Source organism: Vulpes vulpes, chromosome 4 (genome assembly GCF_048418805.1).
Source record: "Vulpes vulpes isolate BD-2025 chromosome 4, VulVul3, whole genome shotgun sequence".
Taxonomy (NCBI): Eukaryota; Metazoa; Chordata; class Mammalia; order Carnivora; family Canidae; genus Vulpes; species Vulpes vulpes.
The window spans coordinates 42,588,379-42,612,366 of NC_132783.1; the positions used below are offsets into that span (position 1 = coordinate 42,588,379).

The 23,988-nt window shown below is 36.6% G+C and overlaps 1 protein-coding gene and 1 pseudogene across 8 annotated transcripts in view; one reads left to right on the forward strand and one right to left on the reverse strand.

The window, feature by feature from the left end:
* The window catches only part of PPP3CA (protein phosphatase 3 catalytic subunit alpha), a 309,334-nt gene that overhangs the window by 4,229 nt on the left and 281,117 nt on the right, over positions 1-23,988 (forward strand). Inside the window, exon 2 of one of the 8 annotated variants that reach the window (XM_072755568.1) lies at positions 392-449. The exons of the other annotated variants lie outside the window; for them this stretch is intronic. The gene's annotated coding sequence lies outside the window, so the exon portion shown is untranslated. The remainder of the gene's footprint in view (positions 1-391; positions 450-23,988) is intronic. 8 annotated transcript variants of the gene reach the window in all.
* Positions 16,255-23,228, reverse strand: LOC140598585 (glutathione S-transferase P pseudogene; annotated as a pseudogene).

The following is a 23,988-nucleotide window of genomic DNA, read 5'->3' on the forward strand; positions in this document are numbered from 1 at the left end:
GTCTTATTTCCCTATGTACACACATGCTTAGTGAGTAGAAAGTGCATGTATGATGAATGGAAAACAGATGACCAAATAATTTTTCCTATTTATAAAAATTAGATAAGACATAGTTCATGGAACCATGACTTTAAATTTTGTTAAAACTTCATCTCAGTGGTCTGAGATTGACTCTTTAATGCAGAAAAGGGATTATCCGTAAGCTTTCCCTCCTTTTACAAAGTACAGATAGTGGTATTTAGTTACATACAGAAATAAGAAGTATTTGGATCATTATTACCGTGGCATGCCATGGTGTTGTTTACAGTTATCTGCATTAGTGTCATCTGGCTTTTGTTGTATAACAAATTGCTATTTACAAATAAAGCTGTGCTTGTGGTTTTGTTTGTAGTAATACCATGATGTGACGGCTTTCTTGATTTGTACTTCCAGAGTGCAACTTTAGAAAGGTAGGTTGAGTTTAAGTCTCAACTAACTATGCAATTTTTCAGGTTTGTAGCATCTTTTAGAGTGTGTCCAGAACCCCTGATCAGTTTTCCAAGTCTTAAAAATGAAAAGGAATGGCAGCTTTGGAGATAAAAAGCATTCATTTAGATTACCTCAGAAAAAAAATGATACTTTGTTTAGCAAAGCTGGTGCTGTTTCATTTTGACTGTTTTTGGATAAAAACAATGGAAAGTACAAAAACTCATAGAAAAGAGCTTGGTAATGCCATTCATTGGCAGTCAGAATAATTTGATCCATTTACTATTACATTTTTTTAAGGAAACAAAATATATGCCTAACTATATGACGAAAAGATGGAGGTCGGTAAATAGAAGAATAACGACTCTCTCCTCTTTCCCCCAGCATGCCACATAGTCTGGATTTTCTCTGCCGTGGTGCTCCACAAGCCTGGTTCTAAACTTTGGCTTTGTTCATTTCTTCCTTCCTGTTCCTCCTACCTTTAACTCCTTGACTGGCCTTAACATTCCCTACTGGCTATAGGGAAAGTCATACACTTAGAGGAAGTTAAATTTTATGTGATAAATGTCTTGCTTTGTTACATCTCTTTTCTTTTCTTTTCTTTTCTTTTCTTTTCTTTTCTTTTCTTTTCTTTTCTTTTCTTTTTTCTTTTTTCTTTTTTCTTTTTTCTTTTCTCTTTCTTTTTCATTTCTAAGCATCTTCCAATGGGCCTCTTACGTTAACCCAAACTGATTTTAATGGTAGAAATTCCAGATACTGAGGCAGGTTGATGGGGGGTAAATTCCTGGGAAGAGTTTAGGGGAATTTCTCAAAAGTTCTGGGTAGGGAATTCCGTGCTCTATGTCAGGTTACTTTTGGCTGTGAGGAATGCAGAAAAAAAAAAAAAAAAAGCTGTCTTTTTCTGTTGTCAGTTTATATACTATTTGTATATAAATTCTGGAAGAATATCTAAGATTATACAATCAAGAAGCTGGTAGCCGAGCAAAATATTAAGTAAACAATGTTTCAAGCCACTAGTGTTTCTAGCTGAATGAGATGGTAATATTGCTTAAGAAGAAAATAAAAATATGCTACATTTAGTAATAATCATCATGTTTGGATATTGAAACAAAATATTAAATAATGCCATTTCTTTGTAGTGTGTCAAGAAGAGCAGCTCATTGTGAATTTATTTTACTTAGATTTGTTACCATCAATTCAGTTTCATGTATATTCTATGTATCTGGTTTTCTGCTTGAGTACATTAAATCCTTATTAATTCAGTGTTATTAGATGTCAGTGTTTGGTGGCTAAAGTTTACACTGGATGTGAAGAAAGGGGTCTGCTGATCTAATTAATATTATAATGACACAATATGGGCATGGCTAACAGATTCTTTTCAGGACCAACTGAATAGCATGTAAATTAATGCTATTAATTACAAATTAGCTTGATCTGTTCATTAGTATTTTCTTTCAGGATTCCCACTATAAAGTAAATCTAACAAAAATGCATTATTTTCAAAACATTTTGTAACTTAAGGCTTAAGGCAACAATTGAGACTGTGATTCAGGGAAATTCCAGTGATTCTAAAATGCCATTAATTATTAGATTAACATTTAAAAGATAATTTTTTTCTGAAACTGGAGGAAAGAACCTCTACTTTAAATGAACAATGTATTTTAAGACATCTAGTTAAAATGTGTGAAACAAGTAACACTAGAATACCGTTAGAGGTTTACTTTGACATTTGTTTATATTAGTTTAAAAATATGTCTTGTGAATCTATTTGTTTCTATAAATATGACCTGTTTTTATTTGTAATCTTAGAAATATGAAATATGACTTCAATATACTATACACTTAAAGCTTTTATAATTGGCTTCTTACAATTTTCCTTATCTTTTCTGTGTCAGCCATGTGTAAAGTTGGAACTAATTATGAAACCAAATAAAGAATCCATTTAGAGTGACCTCATTGGAAAACAGCATTTTTCTAGACATACCCTCCTTTTAGCAAATCCGGTTAAATTACTCTTTTGAAAGTTTTGCAAAAATATTGGACACTCCAGAACTATTGAGAATGATGATTCGTGACCTGAAACTTTCATAAATATTAAAAAATCATTGGTTTTTTTTTTCAGCAACTTTCTTGAAATTCAAGAGAGATATAGTGAGATTTTGAATTCAGTCTTTTTGTAATTGCACTGTTATATTATTTAAGTCACAGAGTGTTTCCCTCATGTGTAAAATTCTATTCATCCCTCACTTGTGTGAACCAAAGGAACCCCTAATGGAATTTGAGAGCTCAGGTGGTCTGACCTGGTCCACTTGCCTAGAAATGGCAATTTGGTCACTGCTGATACAGAATTACAAATGATAACGTGTTAATGTACTTTGAGGGTCACTCAAGAATAGTCAGAACAATTAATATTGGAATCTGTGAATGCCTTGGGTCTGCAATAGTAGCTTATGGTGGCATTTATTTTATAATTGAAGAAATGGAGACACTAGATAGAATGGTTGGTCACAGGTGGGACTAGAATGCAGGTAAGTGTAAGCACATTATTTCCTTTAGCAGAGATGCTCTTCTCTCTTGAAAATCTATTTGAAACTTTTGGTATATTTAAGCTATCACATTTTATTTCAAATTTTGCTTTACTGAATGACTAGCTACATACAATAGTTGTAATAGGAGAAGAAGTTGTGTATTTAGTAGAGATATAAATTCTGATGATAAATGTTATAATCTGGTTTGGTCTTGGCATGAGGTTTACTAAAGGAAAACTCTTAAACGTTATTTTCTGTTCAGGTACATACACAGAAATAGAAATAGCATATTCTCCTGCTCAAAGTTTTACTTTTATTTGGAAGGTTATCAGAAGTGTTTTTGTCTGAACTACAGATGATGGCCCACACAGTTGGTCTGGTTTGAGGATTTTATTAATTTCTAGAGAATGCTAAAATGAAAATACCAGCCGGTGCTTCATAGGTGTTCACTCGGTTTTTAAAAATATAGTCATCAGGTGGGAATGTAGGCACTGAAACATTATTTCAGTTTGTAAACTAAATCGTTAGTAGTCTTGATATTTTCAGTATTTTTAATTCATTTTATTTTTACCATGTTCCCATCTTCTGTTTTCACAGAGGCTATATAATTGATAAGCCATCAGTTATATTCTATATAAGAAGTCAAATAAATATTTCATATTCCTCTATGGTTAGGTGATCTGAATCATGGCTTAAATCAGATGGACTGTCAGAGGACCCAGACTATGGCTGGGATCTCAAATGCATTTCACAAATATACTTGCAGTAACTAAAACCTTGAAATTAAAAAAAAAAAACTTAGGAAGCAGTAATCAGTTATTAAAATACTGCATTTTTTGGAATTGGATATATTCTTTATAAGACCGTCATAGATTGGTCTTTTCTCTTTATCTTATTATTTCCTTGATCCATGCTTTTGCCTCACAGCAAAGTATGATGGTCTATCTGACTTTCTTTTTTTTAAAGATTTTATTTATTTATTCATGAGAGACACACACACACACACAGAGAGAGAGAGAGAGAGAGAGAGGCAGAGACATAGGCAGAGAGAGAGAAACAGGCTCCATGCAGGGAGCCCGATGTGGGACTCGATACGGGATTCCAGAATCACGCCCTGGGCTGAAGGCAGGCACTCAACCGCTGAGCCACCCAGGCATCCCATCTATCTGACTTTCTATGAACTCTTGGAACTCAAAATTCTGCTAATGTCTGCAGATAGCAAAATGAACAAATAGATACTGGTGATTTTTGTTAATAGCTGCCTCCAGATTATGACATACCTACCACCTTACAGTGTTTATCAGTTTGAGGAACCTTTCTACAGTTATAAAACCAGAAGAATGATGATTGATTTTGAGAGTTTTATTTATATGGAGCTAAATTAAAAAAAAAACCCCATCAGCTCTAAGGTTCTAATAAGACTTAGAGTCTCTGCATATAGTAACTATCTAGATCCACTTTATTTATTTTTTTCATTTTTTGGGGGGAAGAGCTGCTATTCCTGATTTAAAATGTTCAGTTACCGGGGATCCCTGGGTGGCGCAGCGGTTTAGCGCCTACCTTTGGCCCAGGGCGCGATCCTGGAGACCCGGGATCGAATCCCATGTTGGGCTCCCGGTGCATGGAGCCTGCTTCTCCCTCTGCCTATGTCTCTGTCTCTGCCTTTCTCTCTCTATCATAAATAAATAAAAATTAAAAAAAAATTTTAAAATGTTCAGTTACCCCTATGTAGCATTTGAATGTTTTGGAGATTCTAGTTATGTTAGTGTCTAAACTGTGCTGCCTAGGATGCTGCATAAGCATAGAAGGTACATAAAGTTTTTGTTAATATGTATATCAGAGTTTTAGTTTGAAAACTATGATCATTGAACGAGTGGTGCCTAGCTCAGTACCCTACTTCTTATGCACTGCATCAGTTCTTGTCAAATGACTTTGGACATTGCACAGTTCTCAAGTATGCCTCCCGAAGCAATAAATGGAGACAAATTATATATTTATTTTGAGTTCATTTTATTAAGTTCTGATCCTTTGTAAATGGTTCTGTACGATGACTATATGATTAATTGGAATGCTTCCTTCTCCAGCCGTATCAGGGAATATAGTATGAGAGGGAGGTATTAATAAGGTGATATAATTAGATTGAGGGCAGTTTTGTTGTTTGGTCATTTGGACTGGCATTATGCTCGTTGAGTTTAAAAGGCTAAATCCTTTTCACCGTAGCATACTAGCTTAAGCTTGAAAGCTTTCTTTCAATTTTTGTTATATTTCCCCATAAACTGATCAATTTTTGACAGGTAAGAAAAGATATGTTAATCACTCAGGGTTGGATGTATTGGGTGATATATATATTTAAAATTATTTAGATTTGAACTTGAAGAGAAAATGACTTGGCAAATTCCATGAAAAAACAAAACCAGAACCAGGAAAAAAACCCTCTTCTTTGTTTACGTCTCAATTTATCATTTTCTGTAATGTTTTTGTAATTCAGAAATGCAGCCTTCTTCAGCATAACCTCCTGCCCTCCTCCTGCCCTCCCCTGGCCCCCAAAATGTCATTGGATTCTATCCAGTGGGAAGATAACACGAGCTATGAGAAGTTAAAAAAATGTGGCACCAACTCTGCTGACTCCTTATATTCTCCTAAGTGGGCTTTAAGCCATTCGTTGACATTTGTTTTTAAACATCCTGTAAGCTGTGCCATTTTATCAAATTAAATTAAAAGCACAATATATTCTCTTACAATGATGGAACCTGAGTCAGGACTTCCAAGTTTGTGTTGTTATTAATATTATTTTGCTTTTTACAAAGGAATTAAAATTTTTTTCATCACACCTGGCATTGTTGGTCTGCTCTGCATATTTAATGCTAATAAAGTACATGCATACCTTCTTTGTGTGGGTTTGATTATTGTCATGGTAACACTTGCCATCATTTAATTCTCATCATTCAAGCCTTGGTTCATATGTCACCTTTTCTGGGACCGACATCTCCTGATATCTTCAATTGAAGTAAAGGGACTCAACCTCTTTATTTTCATGGAAGACACCTTGAATAGAGCATGCTCTGTGAAGATTTGTTTACCTATCTGCCTCCTTCCCAGAAGGAGCAGAAGAGTAGGGCCTGGCTTCATTTATCTTTGTATAATTAACCCTAGTACAATGCCTCCTGTAGAATAGACCTTTGATATGTGGTTGATAAATGAACAAAATAACAGATAAGAAGTAAGGGGGATTTAAGTTTTTAAATTATAGGGTTCTTTTCTGTTTTGAAACTTTGTGAATCCTAAATCAGCTCACAAACTTTTGGTGAGTTTCTTGATTCATAAGTGCCAATCACGTAGAAGGGTTTTTTTCACCTGAGTTTTTGAAATACTTTCTTTTGTTAATTGAGGTTATATATTTTTTGCCTAGTAGACAGCCTGCAGAAGCATAACTGTTGGGAGTGGCTTACCCAGGGTGTGCTTGATTTTCAGTGGGTCATTGTCAGTCAAAGGGGTATAGGTTGAGTTTCTCAAAGGTAGGTGACTTTTTGTTTGTTTTTCTTCAGGAGGACTGGTGATGATGCCAAGTTGAAGGAGAACCACTATGACAAGCCTCTGGGAGGCCCAGATTAGACTTCAGAATTAAATATAATGGCTAAGAAAAATTGCTTGCTTAGAAAAATACACAAACGTGAATGAATAAAAGTTAATACATTTAGGAATCAGAACAGAGATGTAGAACATACTGCAGGCCTAGATAAGGGATGTCTGTATAATACTAATAAAAAATCTTTCAGGCACATCACGTGAGTACAGCCAGCTTGTGAGTCAGCTCTCCTGATGGCACGTTTGTGTGCTGAATCTTTTTATAAAAGTTCAGCCCTGGAATCCACATCAACTGGGAGGAAGTATGGTGAGGCACTTGCTGTCAACTTGGTTCTTACAAAGGACCACTGGTCTGCTAGCCCGAACTTACATGCCTCGCCACTAGAGCAGGTTGCCGGGACTTCCAAGCTCCCATTTATGGGCTACGATTTTATCTGTCTCCCTAATGCAAAAATACTTTTCCTTGAAGGAGTTGAAGGCTAGGGAAACTAGTTTCCCACATAAAATCACATCTTTGTCAACTTCTGCCAATTTGCATTCAGCAGTCAGGAGGGATCTCGCTGTTGCCTTCACCTCTGGTCAGAATTCTGCTAGAATATTCTGTCTCATTCACATGGACTTTCAGAAATAGGTGTAGAAAACTTACAGTATCTTAAAAAAGGAAAAGGAAAAGGAAAAAAAAAAACCAACAAAATCTTCCTCCCCCTTTCCCAAGTGATTAGAGAACTTAAAATTGTGACAGGAGGGATCCCTGGGTGGCGCAGCGGTTTAGCGCCTGTCTTTGGCCCAGGGCGCGATCCTGGAGACCCGGGATCGAATCCCACATCGGGCTCCCGGTGCATGGAGCCTGCTTCTCCCTCTGCCTGTGTCTCTGCCTCTCTCTCTCTCTCTCTGTGTGTGACTATCATAAATAAATAAAAATAAAAAGAAATTGTGACAGGAACTGAAAGGTTATTCAGTCTGAATAAGAAAAGGTTGAGTGGTAATTTATAGTTTTTAGGTATTAAAAAGTCTCTTTCTCCAGTGGATCACACTCATACATTTTCTAGCACCACTATCACCTGAAGAAGAGAATACACTACTTGGAAGCATCTGGGATTAGGTGACTTTAAAAAAATTTTTTTAAATGAGTCATGGACATTTAACACTGGCATGGATTATGAGGGATGTGGTATGGATTATGGGGGATCTTTTGAATGGAGAGAATAAACGATTCTCATTTATTTGGGTTGTAAGTGTGACAAACCTAAAATTGAGAAATTTTGAAGCTGGAAGAGATCTTGGAAATCAACTCCTCATCTGGCCTGGAGCCATTTCCCTGATTCTGTACTAGTGAGAGGGATTGTGAGATGAGCAGGAAACCTTTTCTCTCTTGCACTCACTGTGTCTGAATCAAAGCAAAACAAACCAACCAAACTCATAGAATTGAAAGGTGCAGCAGTGATCCAGCTCAGGCCATCCTCAATGTGGAATGTCCTGTGCAGCCTCTGTGATGGACAGTAACCCCACTGTTTCATGAACACATCTAGTGAGCAGGAGCTCCCTACTTACTAAGACCTGCTCTCACCTGGCCATTTCTGCTTGCCAGAGTGTTTACTTGGGGTTGACATCAGTCTAATGCTCTGGGGTACACAGTCATTATTTCTATGACTATTACAAAGTTCCATAAAATAGGCCTTATCTGTCTTTCACAAGAGAGCTTATTTGATATTAAAGACAGCTTTCATGTTCTTATGTGTTCTAGCCACTCCCCACATGGCATTTCTGGTTTCTTCCTTGGCCCTGTACCCTTCCTTTAAAACCATGTAGGTTTGTTGAGGTCTTTGGAAAACGGAGAAATGAGTAAAAGTACATCTTGGCTAATCTTTTATTGAACCTCCAGCACTTTTGAGCTTGCTTTCCAAAGCACTTTGCTTTGGCTTTCTGTGTCCTTATGCTGACCCTTAAACTTTTTGAAACTCAAGTTCTTTACTCGTAGGCCCAGCCTAGTATCTATCCCATGATGTCCCTTGGCTGGGTGAGGATTGACACTGTCATGATGCTCTTACTCCTTCTGCCCTTCCTGTTGAACTTCCCTTCAATCCCATTTATCAACTCCTGCTACTGCAGCTCTGAGGCAACAAATACCTACCTTGCTCTATATGTAGAGCTTTCCAGAAAACCTGAATAGCAGATGCATTTTAATAGTGACTTTCTGGAGGTGTTGCTTTCATTTTACTTGCTTTTATTGGTAGTATTGGTAGTACAGGTAATAAAGACAGCATGATAACATGACACCATGACGATATTAGCATGGTAACTGAGGACAGGCCAAGTCCCTTGTTTATTTTTCAAATCATACCATGGAGGCAGCTCTGCACCCCACTCGTCTAAAGCCAAACCTGCCTCCTCTGCCAGCCACCCAGTCTTGGAAGGTTGTTGATAAACAGCTCCTAAGGCCATCGAGTTTGGCTAATCCAGTGATTTCTATTGTAATTTGATAACTAGTTTAAGTTTCACTGAGGCCTAAAAGGGGCCAGTGCCTCCCAACTATGGTGTCACAACACATTTCTGTGTTACGCTCAGCTGTGAGGTATTAACAGCTACTGAAAACAACATACAGAAGTTTGCAAATGACTTATTTAAAAATATCTCTATATAAACTGGGGTGGATTAACATTTGGCCTCAAAATATGACTTTTACTTACATTCTGATGTGTTTCTTCATGCAGGAGAGGAAAGGATGGAGCTGCAGATGTCATGGTGGGCATCTTGCATAACCTGCAATCTTCTTGGTCTTCTGATGGACCTTTTTTTTTTTTTCTGATGGACCTTTTAATCACAGTGGAAGTGATACATCATTGTAATCTGTGGCAATGATTGATGTATTCCAATGAACATTTTTGAGGAGAGTTTACTAGAATTTGGATTCATGCATGCTTGTGTTTTGTGCAAGTGAATATCCTGTGCATCTTGACAGAAAGGTGCAGTTAGAGAGTATACCTTTACTAGCCAGATCTGTAGATGGGTAGATCTTGAAACCCATAGAGAAAACACCTCTGGGGTGATTTCAGAGTACTCTGTGCAGCCTTTTCTCCTCGAACATCTCCCAGGGGTCATGCCCAAAATTCCATGAGTAGTTATTTAGGATGAGTGTGGCCACCTTTGAAAGAAGTTTCATAAGTAACTGATCTTTAAAAAATACTTTGATGAATTGACTAAATTTTTCTTGGCCTTTGGATAGTATTGAATTCAAGAAAAAAAATCTGCATTTCAGGAGTCTTTCTGAGAGTAAACTTTCATGTGTCTTTTTGAAGAATTCATATCCCATCTTCTTGTGTCACTCAACTTTCTATCTGTTCCCCTCAAATGTGATTTAATTGTAATATCACAGTTGGAAAATAGATTAAATAATCAATTATTGAGTATAAAATGGCTGTTGAAAAACTAATATTTCCTTCACTTATCAGGCCACTCATCTACCCATCCATTCTTCTATCCTGTCCATGCATGTATTATTACTTGCCTGGCTCTCTGCTGTGTGTTGGGGTTTAAAATAAAGTAGGTGGTCTCTGAAGGTTGCTATCCAGTGTGTGTGTGTGTGTGTGTGTGTGTGTGTAGCAAATGAGAATGTAAGTGGTAATTATTTTAATAGCAGAAGATGCAACATGCTGTGGAGTGTGGGGAAGGGAGTGATTAACTATCTTCATAGATTGTATTTTCATTTGTGACAGAAACACATGGAAACTTTTTTTCCTGTATGTATTATATATAAGCACAATGATAGGACATGGGCTTATTTGTAAATGAGGATGGTATAAAAGGAACTACAGAAGGAGTGATGAGTCTTTATATGTGGAATTCTGTAGCTTTTATAGTTCACCTGTGAGCAAGGTGTATCCTGGGTTGTAGAAGGTGGAAGAGGCTTTAAAAGTACACTAGTTCAACTATCTTCCAAAAAAACAAAACAAAACAAAACACCCAAAACAAAAAACACCAACCTTCCTATTAAGTGGTTAATCACCCCCACTGACCCCACCTGTCCCAGGATATTTACAGCAATGAAGAGGCAGCATCAGAGTGTGGAAAGAACAGCTTACAGTTTGACAAAACCTGCGTTTAAATCCTGTTTTCTCTGTGTGCCAGCTGTATGTCTATGGGGAAACCATGTAACAAACACCCTGAACCCATTTTTCTTACTGAAAAGTGGAAATCATAGTATTAACTTTGCAAGGTTATTGTTACTGTGAGAGGAATTATAGTTGAAATGCCTGGCTTACTGCCTGCTCAAAAAGAGCCCTTAATACATATTAGACATTGTAGGGTTTTTTTTTTTTTTTTAATTGTTGGACAGCTCCTTTGAAATCAAAGCTTTTGCTTCTTGAAGTAACCTGCATTAAAGTATTCCCCATCTCCTACCCATTGTCAAATCCACTTCAGCTTGAGATCCTCTGCCTCTGAGACTGGCAAAGGTCACCAATGACTGTCCAGTTGTTGGCTTCTGTGATATGTGACATAATGGGCCTCGTCTTTCCTCTTAAAATGCTTTCTTCATTGGCTTTCATAGATTTCCTCTTTGACTTGTTTGCCAGCTCCTCTCGACTGAATCCTAAATGTTGATGTTCCTTTTCTTTTTTTACAAGTTCTTCTAGACAATTTCATCTTGTTACACACATAGGATTGACTACTGCTTATATAGGCTGATGAGTAACACATCTATATTTGTAACCTAGTCTTTTCTCTGTGGAGCTTTCTCTCAAACTCTATACAGAACAGTTGCTGTGAATGGGTATGGTGAAAATAAAGTGGGGTGTTTCTTCTGCGTTTCCTAGCCTGGTTGATGTTATCGCTATCCATCCAGTTAAATAAACCTGTCATTCAGTTCCGGTCTTCTAAATATTTCACCTAGTGTTGCAGTAGCCTCCCAATGTTAATCTTTATGCTTTCAAACTTGTCTCTTCTTTTAATTTTCCCATATTTTCACTAGAGGAATCATTTAAATATGAACATCTGAAAAAAATGAAAATGAACATCTGACTATGCTAATTTCATATTTGATTGGTGATCTTTTTCTTACTGGTTTGTAGGAACTCTTTATATATTATGGAATTTGACCCCTATTGCATGAATTTTGAAAATATCTTTAATACAGCATTTGTCACATTTAGGTCTCTGTGGTTTATTAAAATACAAGTTCTTGAGAGCAGATAGAACATTTTTATTTATATGTGTATTCTGAATGCGTGTTTGGTCTATATAAAGTTGATTGAACTAAACTGAACTACTTAAAAATTCCAGTGATACTTTCCATAGCTTTGTATTTGCTTAACCCCAGTACGGAACACTCTTGCTCATTATCCTGTCCTTCTTCTGTATAAAACTTTTCTGATATCCCCAGGCACAGCTGTGTGCCATATTTCTTATATTTTGTATATACAATATATCATAAACATTCACAACAAAATTTTCTCTTTGTTAAATTATCCAGGACAAGGCTTTATCAGCTTCATCTCCCCTGTGCTTAGCATGATGCCTGGCACATAATTAATCATAGTCTCCCCTCCCCTTTAGCAAATTGACTGGAAGAGATATACCTGTTCATCACAAAGGCATAATGATGTTAGTACTTCTTTTTCTCCCTCTCTAATATACTTTTTATTAATGTAGTTCAAGTTGGATTATTTTTTCCTAGTACTCTCAACTGAATGGAATACCTGACCTGTTCATCCTCCTCCCCAGGCATGTTCATACAAATCTATTAAGCCAAAGTCTCCTTCACTCTGGATTTTGTAGTTGCTTTATACAATTCTAAGCACAACCTTTAAAGGAATACCTTAGTCTGATTTAAATCTTGCTTATCTTGTCCTCTGGTTCTAGCCTTCTTAGATCTTTTATTTAAAAAACATCTGGATTCTTTTACTTCTTCTGTTTAGTTATTTGCCCAAGTTTTTGTCCTTATTAGATTTTTCTAGGCCTTCTACTTAAAACTGGCAACCAAATGCATTTTTGAGGCCAATTTAGATGAATAAGTTTACAAATCTTTATTTAAGGTTCTGGATACATAACATGGGAGAAAGTCCCACTTGTGTTAATAAAAAGCTTATGGCTTCTGTACAAAAAAAAAGGGGAGTGCTTGAACAATTGCTTGTCCTTGATCTTTTCCTTACCTAATTAGTGTATTTTTCTATGACCGTACTTTGGAATGATAATTTTTTTTTAAATGTCCAATGCTTTTGCCAACCCTGAGATTTATTTTAAGTTTTTGTCATTTTAGGCAGTAGAAGATTGAATTCTCCAGACATAATAATTAGAGAGTTGGTATACTTATTGCTGGCATATGGTTTGTCATATATTACATTGCAATTATTTTTGAAGAGAATACTTTAACTTGTCAGGTACTTCACTTCTTCTTCATAGGATCTTCCTCAAAATAAATAAATAATCAAATGCCTTTATATATTTTTGAGATTTCTATTCTAAAAATGTTAATAATATTAATGTATATGCCCTGCACATGCATTATATAGTTTTATCCTTCCAGTCGCTCTAAGGCTAGGAGAGATGCAGTACCTTTTGAAGGTCATACAGGAGGTAAGTAGTGTAGCCAGTATTTGGATTCCAACAGTGTTGGCTGGAAATCCTGGGCTTTTACCACCATAACAGTATGTTGAATTGCACATAAAGTCAAATTCATTAGGTAGCATCAATGAGTTGATAGAAAATAGACTTTATTAGGGATTTATTTTCATATAAAATATTGTTACTGCTGGCAGTCATTTTAGTATATTATCATTGGCTTTTTCTGTGAGAGAAAAATCTAGCACTTTTGTGGGACATGCATTTCTGCTTCCTTTTTAGAAATGTATATCCAGGGCTCACAGACAGTGGGACTAGATTGTAAACTAGTCTTTACTTGGGATTAATGACTTAATCATGATGTTACAGGACAACCTAATATAAAACATATGAAGAAATGCTGTGAGTTACATAAAGAAAGTATTTTTATTGGACCTTGAGTTTTTCCTGTAATCAAAACTATGAAAAAGTAGCTATTGTGTATATTGTTGGCCTTTGTTTTAGAGACTTTGCTGCTTTATATTCATTTTCGTATTTTTGTCACTAAAGCAAATAAAGGAAGCCACACATAGCTAAAGTGAAAGCCACTTCAAGGAGACGTCACATGAAACATTTTGAGGAGGGAGTTATGTGGTTTCATTGTGACATTTTAGATGCAAATGCAAATTATTTTGAGATCAGAATTTTTCATTTACCACTTATAACTCTTCTGTACTATGACAAATGCTTGGGACTAGCCTAGTTACACTTTTCAAGTGATGTTGTAATTATTTAAAGGAAAGGGTGATGATTCACATTCAGAATTTTGATACTTCTCTGAGGCAGTTGATTAAGTAAATTTATATATTTGTTCACATGATTACTGAACACACATCTTATCCAACTGAACCTGGTTTGACTGATTTTGAGAAGTCCTGCAGCTCAATTGCAGTTACAGGCTCAGGTGGAATGGAAGATTTAGCACCCTGCCTTGATTCCCTGAGTCTGTAAATTCAGGGAGCTTCAATTTCATTCTGAGGCCTCTGGCTGTCCCTTGCTTCATGGCTAATACCTCTATATGTGGGAAAATTTCTTCCCTGCTGGAATCAGTTTGGGTTCGTATTTCCTTTTCCTTTCTTTATTTCCCCCTGTGACATTTCTGTGAACCTTAGACTTCAAATATGACCTTTATTTGGTGGTTTCTTAAAAGAGTTCATTAACACATAGAAGAAAAAAAGTAGATAACTTTAATTCTTAGATGCCAGTACAACTAGGGCATTTTATTGACAATTCTTGTTTTTATTAATTTATACATATTGAAGTGTAAGGCATTTCATGGCCTAAAAAAACCAAAATATATATTAAAAATTTTCTGCTATGTATGTTTATTTTAATCCTTGGCCTAGACCTTGCCTGAAATAAGCCTTGCCTTTTAAGGAAACTGGTACTAAGATATGATTATGCCTGGAGTTTATTACTGTACACATAGATAATTTGAATGTTATTAGTATAGGAAAAAGTATCAGGTAAATCTGTATTTAAAAAGGACTAGGTAAAATAATCAATGACTAAGCATTCCATTTGCGTGAGCAATATGTAAGAAATATGCATTTTAAGTATGGCTTTCATTTGTATCCTAAGAGTGTAATTGTGAAGTAGAAGATTAACTTAGTGCCTTTTTAAAAAAGATATTATTTATTTATTCATGAGAGGCAGATGGAGAGAGGCTCTCTTGTGGGGAGCCCAATGTGGGACTCGATCCCAAGACCCCAAGATCACGACCTGAGCCAAAGGCAGATGTTCAAACACTGAGGTACCCAGGCATCCCAAGAGTGCTTCTTTTGAGGATTTCCCTAGTAAATACAACTTCTGAACTCACCTATTTTTACTCTTTCTTGAATAATGAAGGAGGCTAACATATTTGTAGTACGTTCCAGATTGTAGAATTTTTTCTTATGGAGAAGAGGCATGTCCCTCTGAGTCCCGTTGAATTACAGTATTTGATTACAAGTCAATTGGAATGGACACAAGTGAGACTCAGTATGACATTGCTTCTACATATTCTTAAAAAATGGAAATGTGCTTAAGTTGTTTTTAGTACACTATTTTTAATAATTTTCCTTTCACTTTTATGCTAAACTGTGTTTTATGAAATTGTGTACTTCTGTACAAAGTTTCCAGCTCTGAGGTTTTATGAATGATTTCTTTCTGGAATCATGGAATTATCTTCAATAATGGATATTTTTAAATGATTGTATAATCATGTTGTAATTACATTACAGGTAATAAAGGTACCATCTGCTCTTATTTGAACTTCTGTCCTATGAGGAGATAGCACCAGAAGTGATATTTTGCTTTTGATTATTTGGCATGTATTCAAGACATTACTTTCTTCCTGCACTGCTATCCCCAGCTACTGTTCAGAGATTTTCATAAATGAAGGGAGTGAGTAGGAGGAAAAGCCATGTTACTTGTAGTCAGGGCAATAGTGAAGCAGTTAGAAGTGGTGTCTGTCTATAGGTCATCCTTACTGGATTTGTGTTTTCAGGAAGGAAACCTTTTTATGCATTTCTCTCAGGATATGCATTCTGGAGAATTCACTATATGCTACTTGTTGCTCGCCCTTTCTTTCTTGTTCTTGTTCTTCTTTTTTTTTTAAGTCTTATTTATTTAAGTAATGTCTATACCCAACGTGGGGCTTGAACTCACATCCCTGAGATCAAGAGTTGCATACTCCTCCAACTGAGCCAGCCAGGCACACCATACTTCTTGCTATTTCTGATGGAATCTGGTCTAGAATGTTAAGAAAGAGGTAATGAAAAGCACTAGGATGGTAGGGTGATGGCACACCCTCTTCTGTCTTCACAGCCCTGCTTGTTTCCATTTTAGAAACATAATGCCATTCTTTTTACGCCTCTTTAAATTGATCTATTGGGTTAAATTAAATTTATCTTTATGATGTGACCTGCTTGATATTTATTTATTTATTTATTTATTTATTTTTAATGCTGTTTCCTTTAATCCCTGTAGTTACCCTTATAAGGTAATTAATATGGTGATTAATATGGCATCCTCTTCTGAAGAGGAGACTGTGGGTCAGGGAAGTTACTTGTTCATCATCACAGAGCTAATCAGTGGTGAAGCTGAGATCCAAAAACAGAACATTTAAAAATTATTTTGAAGGATATGTGAGCATTCATAGAAGGTGAAAGAAGAGCAGTTCACGCCGTATACAGGTTAATAAGCACTGACATACCAAATTTCACTATATTTGGTTTCCCTATGCTTTTTTTCTTTTCTTTTTCTTCACTGAAGTGTTTTAAAGCTGCTCCCAGATACCATGGTATCAATAATGCAGATTTCAGCTCTAGAGCAAATGTTTTATCTCTGTACCAAATCTTAAGTATAAGAGAGAATTACATAATATGAAGACTGAACAAGTAGAAGCCATATTTTTCCAGAATACAAGTTATGTATCTGCGATGAGTGTTGTTTTTTTTTTTTAAGATTTTATATATTTATTCATGAGCGACAGAGAGAGAGAGAGAGAGAGAGAGAGAGGCAGAGACACAGGCAGAGGGAGAAGCAGGCTCCATGCAGGGAGCCTGACGTGGGACTTGATCCCAGGTCTCCAGGATCATGCCCTGGGCTGCAGGCGGCACCAAACCGCTGTGCCACTGGGGCTGCCCCAAGCGATGAGTGTTTTTGATATGGGTGGTCATCATTTGCTGCTCATTTATGAATAAGATAGTAATAAAACAGATAATACTTATTGAGTACTGATTCTGGGCTAGGAACAGCCCCTCATGCTTCATGCATATAAGTTCACTTAGTTCACAGGAACCCTGTGTTATATAATCATTTCTTGTGGGTTCAAGTTACTTTTTAAAAATAATTATCTTTTTACATAGAAGTAAAATATACAAATTACCTTAAATTGTAATATCCCTTCTACCCCTTTTCACCTTTCATACTAGTAAGTTACTAATGGAGGAATGGAAGGTTGATGCTCAAAGTGTGGTCCATAGGCCAGCAGTATCTGCATGGCCTGGGAGCATGGGAGAATTACAATCTCAGGCCAAATCCTAGAAATTTTGAGTTAGAATCTGCATTTTAAGTAAGATCCTTAGGTGATGTGTGGGCATATTAAAGTTTGACAAGCCCTCAGTAGCATTTAAATGGTGCCTGCCAAGTGTAGCTGCACATTCCAGTCACCTGGGAAATTTTTAAAGCTACTAATGCTCAGACCTATCCCTGACCAATTGAATTAGGCTCTTCAGGTGAGGCCCCAGCATCATTTTTAAAAGTAAGTCTCCCAGATGATGCTTATGTTGAGCCATGCACTGGTTTAATAAGACTGGAGTATGTGTCCATTCTGTTTCAGCTACTCTGAACAAAGAATCTCATTTCACAAATCATATTGAAAATGATGCCATCAGTATAAATGAGAATTGAATATGAAAGAAATTCTAGGCTTACACTTACTTTGGTGATGGTAATTAATTGATGACTCTACAGAAAATAATTCCTTTTGATGCAGGACTGAACTTCACTGTTCTTGGCACTAGGGGACGAAAAAAGAAAAATTTCTTGTCTATATTTGTTGCATTTTTTTTCCTTCAGGTGAAGAATTACACAGAGGGAGGCAGGGAGATATGAAGAACAAAATGTATAAAAACTGGACCAAGATCATTAAATAAATTCATGAGGTTATTCTAAATGAGATTCTAAGTATTTTAATTTTCTTTTCCTGTGTGTACATGGATGTTTGCTTTTCCTTAAGTCAGTATCTTCAGTTCCAGGCACAAATTTTGTTCATTTAGCTGTATTGAGTGCTTTGTAAATGCAGCCAAACGAAGTAGCAGAAGGAAACTGAACAGTGGAAAGAGATGGGTATTTTTGTGCTCCTTACCCTGACTTGCATATGGTGGAGTGGTTGAGAGCATGGGCTCTGAAGCCAAACTACCAGCATTGCATGCTACCTCTGCTGCTTATGTACTGTGACCAGGGGCAAGTTAATTATATGCCTCAGTAGTTCATTTTTCTAATCGTGAAACAGGGTAATAATAGCACCTACCTGTAGAGTTGTTGAGATGATTAAATGGATCGATATATTCATAAACACTTGGAAGAATGTCTGGCACCTAGTAAGCACTATGTGAGTTTTTGCTGATGACAGTACTGTTGTAAATATTTCCATACCTCAAGTAAAGGTGGCCTATAAGTGAAAGCATAGACCCTTATCGTAATGGTTTTACCATTTGAGAGATTCTTTGGGGTTAAAATGGGATTTTTTGTTCAGGAACACTGCATCCCTAATTTAGATCAGGGATACAAGCTGTTCAGGCATATATTCTGACTCCATTTCTTCCTTATTATGGTGGGTAAGTGGGTTAATCAGTCCACCCTTGACTGAAAGAGGGAGGGCAGTTAACACTTAACATACAGACACAACCTGAGTTTGTTGAAGTACTTTATTTTTTTCTCACTTGAAAATATTACTGGTCAAGGAGAAAGGAAGTCAGGCAGCCCCCCAGCTTCCCACCCAGGGTTCCATAAGCTCTCACTGCTTCCCGTTGCCATTGATGCTCTGGGGGAGGCCAGGAATGCCTTGAGCTTGGGTCTGGCACTGAGGCATACCACATAGGCTGAGAGCAGGGGGAAGGAGTCCAGGCAGCTGTGGGCCAGGACCTGTTGAATCAGCAGCAAGTCCAGCAGGTTGTAGTCTGTGAAGGAGATCTGGTTGACCACGATGAAGCCGTGGCCCCCCTCATTCTGGGACAGCAGCGTTTCAAAAGGCTTCAGGTAACCTGGTAGTGCCTTCACATACTCCTCCTTTCCTGCTTCATAGTTAGTGTAGATGAGGAGGATGTATTTGCAGCGGAGATCCTCTACAACATCATTCACTACATCCAGCAAGGCCGCCTCCTGCTGGCCCTTCCCGTAAAGCCCAAGGGAGTAGCCCAGGTGTCCTAGGATGGCATTGGACTGGTACAGGGTGAGGTTTCTGTCCTGGAACTTGGGGAGCTGCCCATACAGACAGAAGGCCTTGAGTGAGTCCTTCATCCCAGTCTCCATGGTCACCACCTCCCCCTTTCAGCTCTGGCCCTGGTCAGCCAGCAGCATATGCATGGCCTTGCAGTGCCTTTGAACAGGGAAGAAGATGGTGGTATAGGGTAGCATAGTTGCAGTGCAGGTGGTGGTGGCAGTAGCTGTGGCGGTGACGGCAGCAGAGCTCTGTTGAAGTACTTTAAATTCCTTAAATAAGAGGACTGAAAAAATTCACATTTTTGTCTTTAAAATAATTGCTTTCCCCAAAGCCCTGTAGTAGCATGTTTGAGTATTTTTAAAGCTATTCATTAGATTAGTAGCAGTTTATGGTTTGGCTTCATTTGAGCAATGATTGTAGACATGGAGGAAATCTGGCAGACAGATTAGAAGGCTGGCACAATAGACCTGGGGTCACTGGAATATTAGAATCATCAAAGGTGGATACCGCAAGGGAGCTCAAGGTGACATTTTAGCCCAATACCTTTATTTCACAGATGACCAAAGTGTGGTGGAAGTGTGAGCTTAATGGTCTTAGGGAGAACTGCATGTTCTCCTTTCACTCATTTTTGATACTTTTTTCATTAATCAAATACTTTGCATGCATATATGGTGCATACATATGACAGATGTAGCAAAAATCAGGTAATAGCAACATTGAAATTTTCTGCAGTAATATGTTTTTGTGTCTTTTAATGTCTCCCTCTTCAAAGTTGTGATATCAACTAAATATGTTACTTCTTTGTTGCATGCATTTGGAATAGACTGTGCTATCTATTTTTTTTTTTTATGGGCAAGATTAGGCATGTTTTTGTTGGCCTAGGAAAAGTTGCTATGTGAAGAGGGTGACTATTACATTATTTATTTAACATTTAACCTGAAAGTCAAAATGTGTTCAAAAGAGCTCATTTGACAAGGGTTCTGAGTCAGAAGTATTAAAGGACAAATGAAACAAGGATTTCTTATTCTTAATCAGGTTTGGTGGAGAGGGCCAAGCTTCTGCAGGGGAAATGACTATAAATGGTCTTTGCATTTAAGACATCCTCTGTTGCAACAGCTGCCTTTCTGGTTGGCCTGGTTTTCCCCTTTCTTCACAGAGTATTGCTGCTAAAAACACCTTTCTCTTGGCACTTGAACTCTACCATTTGACTCTTCAATTTTCTGTTTCCTGCATAAAATTAAATTTTCTTCCTTTAATTTTGAAGCTTTGTGCAGCCTTGGTGCCAAGCTGCTTGCCTTTGTTTTCATTGTGATATTCCCATCTTGGGGGCTAGTTCACACTGGTACTTGGTATCTTTGGAAGGAGTCCCTCGTTTTCCTGCCAGATGACAACAACAAATGATCCCAGCTCCTTGGTCCTTTTATAGTTAGCTTCTTTGGGAAGAAAATTTAGAGAAAGAAAATTAAAAATAAATTGTATTCAACACTGAAGATGGAATGACATTCCTCCCACTGATGGACTTTTTGGTCCCTGCTGATATTTTTAAGCCTGTAGGGTAAGAATTGCTTTTTCTTGCTTTGGTGATGTTATAATGCTGCCAAAGGAACACCTAGCTCTAATTCACCTGTGAAATACTCTTGTGATTGTTTTCTCAAATAAATATATGTAGTTTCTGAACTCTTGTTGTTATTGTTTTTTTTTTTTTTAGGTGTCAGTTGTATCAATAGATTTGTGTTTCTACTTTTTAATTCTGAGTTATAAATGTACAAGAATAATATGTATGAACATGTTTATTTCTGTAGCTGTGCTGTCCTGGAGTTCGCTTGTAAGCATTATCATTTGTGACATATAGGTGAGAAAATGGAATCTTTTTGATCACACAGATCACTGATGGACATAAAAGCACAAATCATACCACTGTATAAGAGTTTTTTGATAGAAAATAGCATAAATCTCATGAAAAATAGCATTTATTGGAATTGGAATTCCTTACCCCTCTGGGATGCTTTCCTCTTCTCTGGCTTTTAAATCATGCAGGCTTTATTTATTTTGGAGGAAAGATACCCACCAGGAAATCTAGACTTAAATGGTCTTTCACTAGAGGTCTCAGAATAGGCCTCACCCATATATATCAAAATTCATATGATCCCTCTAAAACAATTTTGATTAGATCTTATGCCTATCCCCCTTGGATCAGTCTTTATATCCAGGTCTGCCTATTGACAAAGTAATGACAGCCTAATTACAAATTAGGATATTGCTTGTTGAACTAAAGCTTAAAATGAAGGAATAGTTGTGATGTGTCATGTTTTGGTCAAACTCTTGTAGTCTGAAACTTGTCCTTTTTCTACTACAAGTAATTTCCTTCCTAAAACCATGACCAATCATCTGGAATCTGAACCGTCTCCACTGCAGGAAACACATTGAAATATTATATCTTTTTTTTAATATACCATTGAAAATATTCTATGGCCATGCTGATTTGTTTTCAGAACACCTTCCTTTAGCACCTATACTGTTTTAATTTCAATAAACTGTGTAATTTGACAAATAAATTTCACTTGATTATGATTCAAGGTAGCTGCTTTTGGGTAGCTTATAGGGAATGCCTCCCTAATGCTAATATCTAATCTCAAATGTAAACTCTTTTAATCACATTTAGGATAAGTTACTTCTGGATTTGTTTTTTTAATGTACTACAAATTTGTATTTGTAAATTCTCAGTGGTTTCTGTAAGACAGAATCCTATTTCCTGATCTTGTTCTTAAATTTGATGATTGTTGTGTACTTTTGAATACTAAGACTTGTAGCTGGTCTAGAGATTTGTTGAAATTAATGAACACATAACAGATGTTCATGGGTGTGAGTTACTCTTCCACTAATTAGTAGCCTTTTCTTGGAGTCATGCCTAACAGCTAAATATCAGTAGACCATAACCTTAGTCACGTTTTAAATAACATACCACGAGCTTTTAAAAATAATAATGTAATTTGTTCCTCATTCTTTTTGGGGGCCACCCATTATTGAAGGAGGATAAGATAATTTTCTCTTCTGTTCTTCCTTTTTAAGCCAGGCAGCTTTTTTCAATCTGATGTAATTCTGAGAGAGAATTCTTTGCTTTCAAAAGCTGAGCAGCTCATAAGAAATTTTCTCAATGTGTGCTTGCTTTTAAAATATTTTTTCTCGGGCAGCCTGGGTGGCTTAGCGGTTTAGTGCCACCTTCAGCCCAGGGCATGATCCTGGAGTCCCGGGATCGAGTCCCACGTCCGGCTCCCGCCTGGAGCCTACTTCTCCCTCTGCCTGTGTCTCTGCCTCTCTCTCTCTCTCTCTCTCATGAATAAATAAATACAATCTTTAAAAAAATATTTTTTCTCTTTATTATATTCTCATTTGCTATTTATTTATTTATTTATTTATTTATTACTTTTTAGTCAAGAGGTTGCTTGTCAAGCAGAAATGCACCTAGTATACCTTGAGAGCTGTAGAACCCTGTGTGGAAAAATTTAGCAATATAGAGAGTTTGGAAAAAGAATCTCCAAATTATCGTTGTGCATTTGTTAGATTTTAGGTCCTTTTGTGCAAAGTTGTGTGCAAGTAGTAATATATAGTGGGCAGAACTTTGGACTATGATAATTCTTTTGGAATTTATAGTGGATTTTATATTCACATTAAAAACAAAACGCTATTAACTTATATTCAAGCATAAGGTTGTAGACCATAACTTTAAGAGAACTATCAAATCTTAAACTATCTTTTAATGACTCTGTTGCTGGAAGACATCTCTTATATTTCCTTTCTTGGCATCTACTTCTTATCCTTATTTTAGTGCTGTGTACTGATATACAAAAAGAGCAATTATTGCAGTACTGTGTGTGTGTGTGTGTGTGTATACATACATATATATCTCCCCCAAAATACAATATTTAAAAATAAACCTGGGCAGCCCTGGTGGCGCAGTGGTTTAGCACCGCCTGCAGCCCAGGGCGTGATCCTGGAGACCCTGGATCGAGTCCCATGTCGGGCTCCCTAGGTTGCATGGAGCCTGCTTCTCCCCCTGCCTATGTCTCTGTCTCTCTGTCTCTTTCTGTATCTCTATGAATAAATAAATAAAATCTTAAAAAAATAAAAATAAACCTAATAATTTTAATAAAGTTCCAAGATTAATAGTTTATTTTAAGATTGGATAGGTGAATATGATGCCTACCTCTTATCAAGTTGACCCAAATCTAAGTACATAATTAATAAAGCCTGTTTGCTTACCACTTCCATGATTTCTTTAAAAAATATTTCATAATTTTAGGATTTTTTTTCACGAAATATTATTTTTACTTAAAAATATTTAATAGTTGAAGTTCCTTTTGTTCAGTGTGCTATAAACTTATTTAAGAGAATAATTTAGTTGGTACTGGTATTTTGTGAGGCCAGGCCTTTTATAAACAAATGTTCAGAGGTTATTTCAGTAGTTGAACTTTTTTTCATACCATTCAGTGGTTTACGTTTTACAGATCCATTTCTTTAAAATACAGATTCAATATTTATTCTAAAACATGCATGTATGCTATTACTTTTAGTGGGTGATTTATATCCCCAAATGGCTTTAATGTATTATTTACTACAATAAACTTTTGTTAGACAGTGAGAAGTAGCAATAGAGAACACTTGTTTAATAGTTATATGTATTAGGTATTATTCCAAATTGTTTTTCATGTCTTAACTTATTTAATTTTCAGAACAATTCCAAGAGGTAGGTAATAATATTATCCCCATTTTACAGATAAAGAAACTGAGTCATGGAGGAAATAACTTGCTCAATATCACACAGTTTATAAATGTTGACATGGCGATCTCAACCTAGAGACTGTGGTTCTGAAGTCTACTGTTACACAT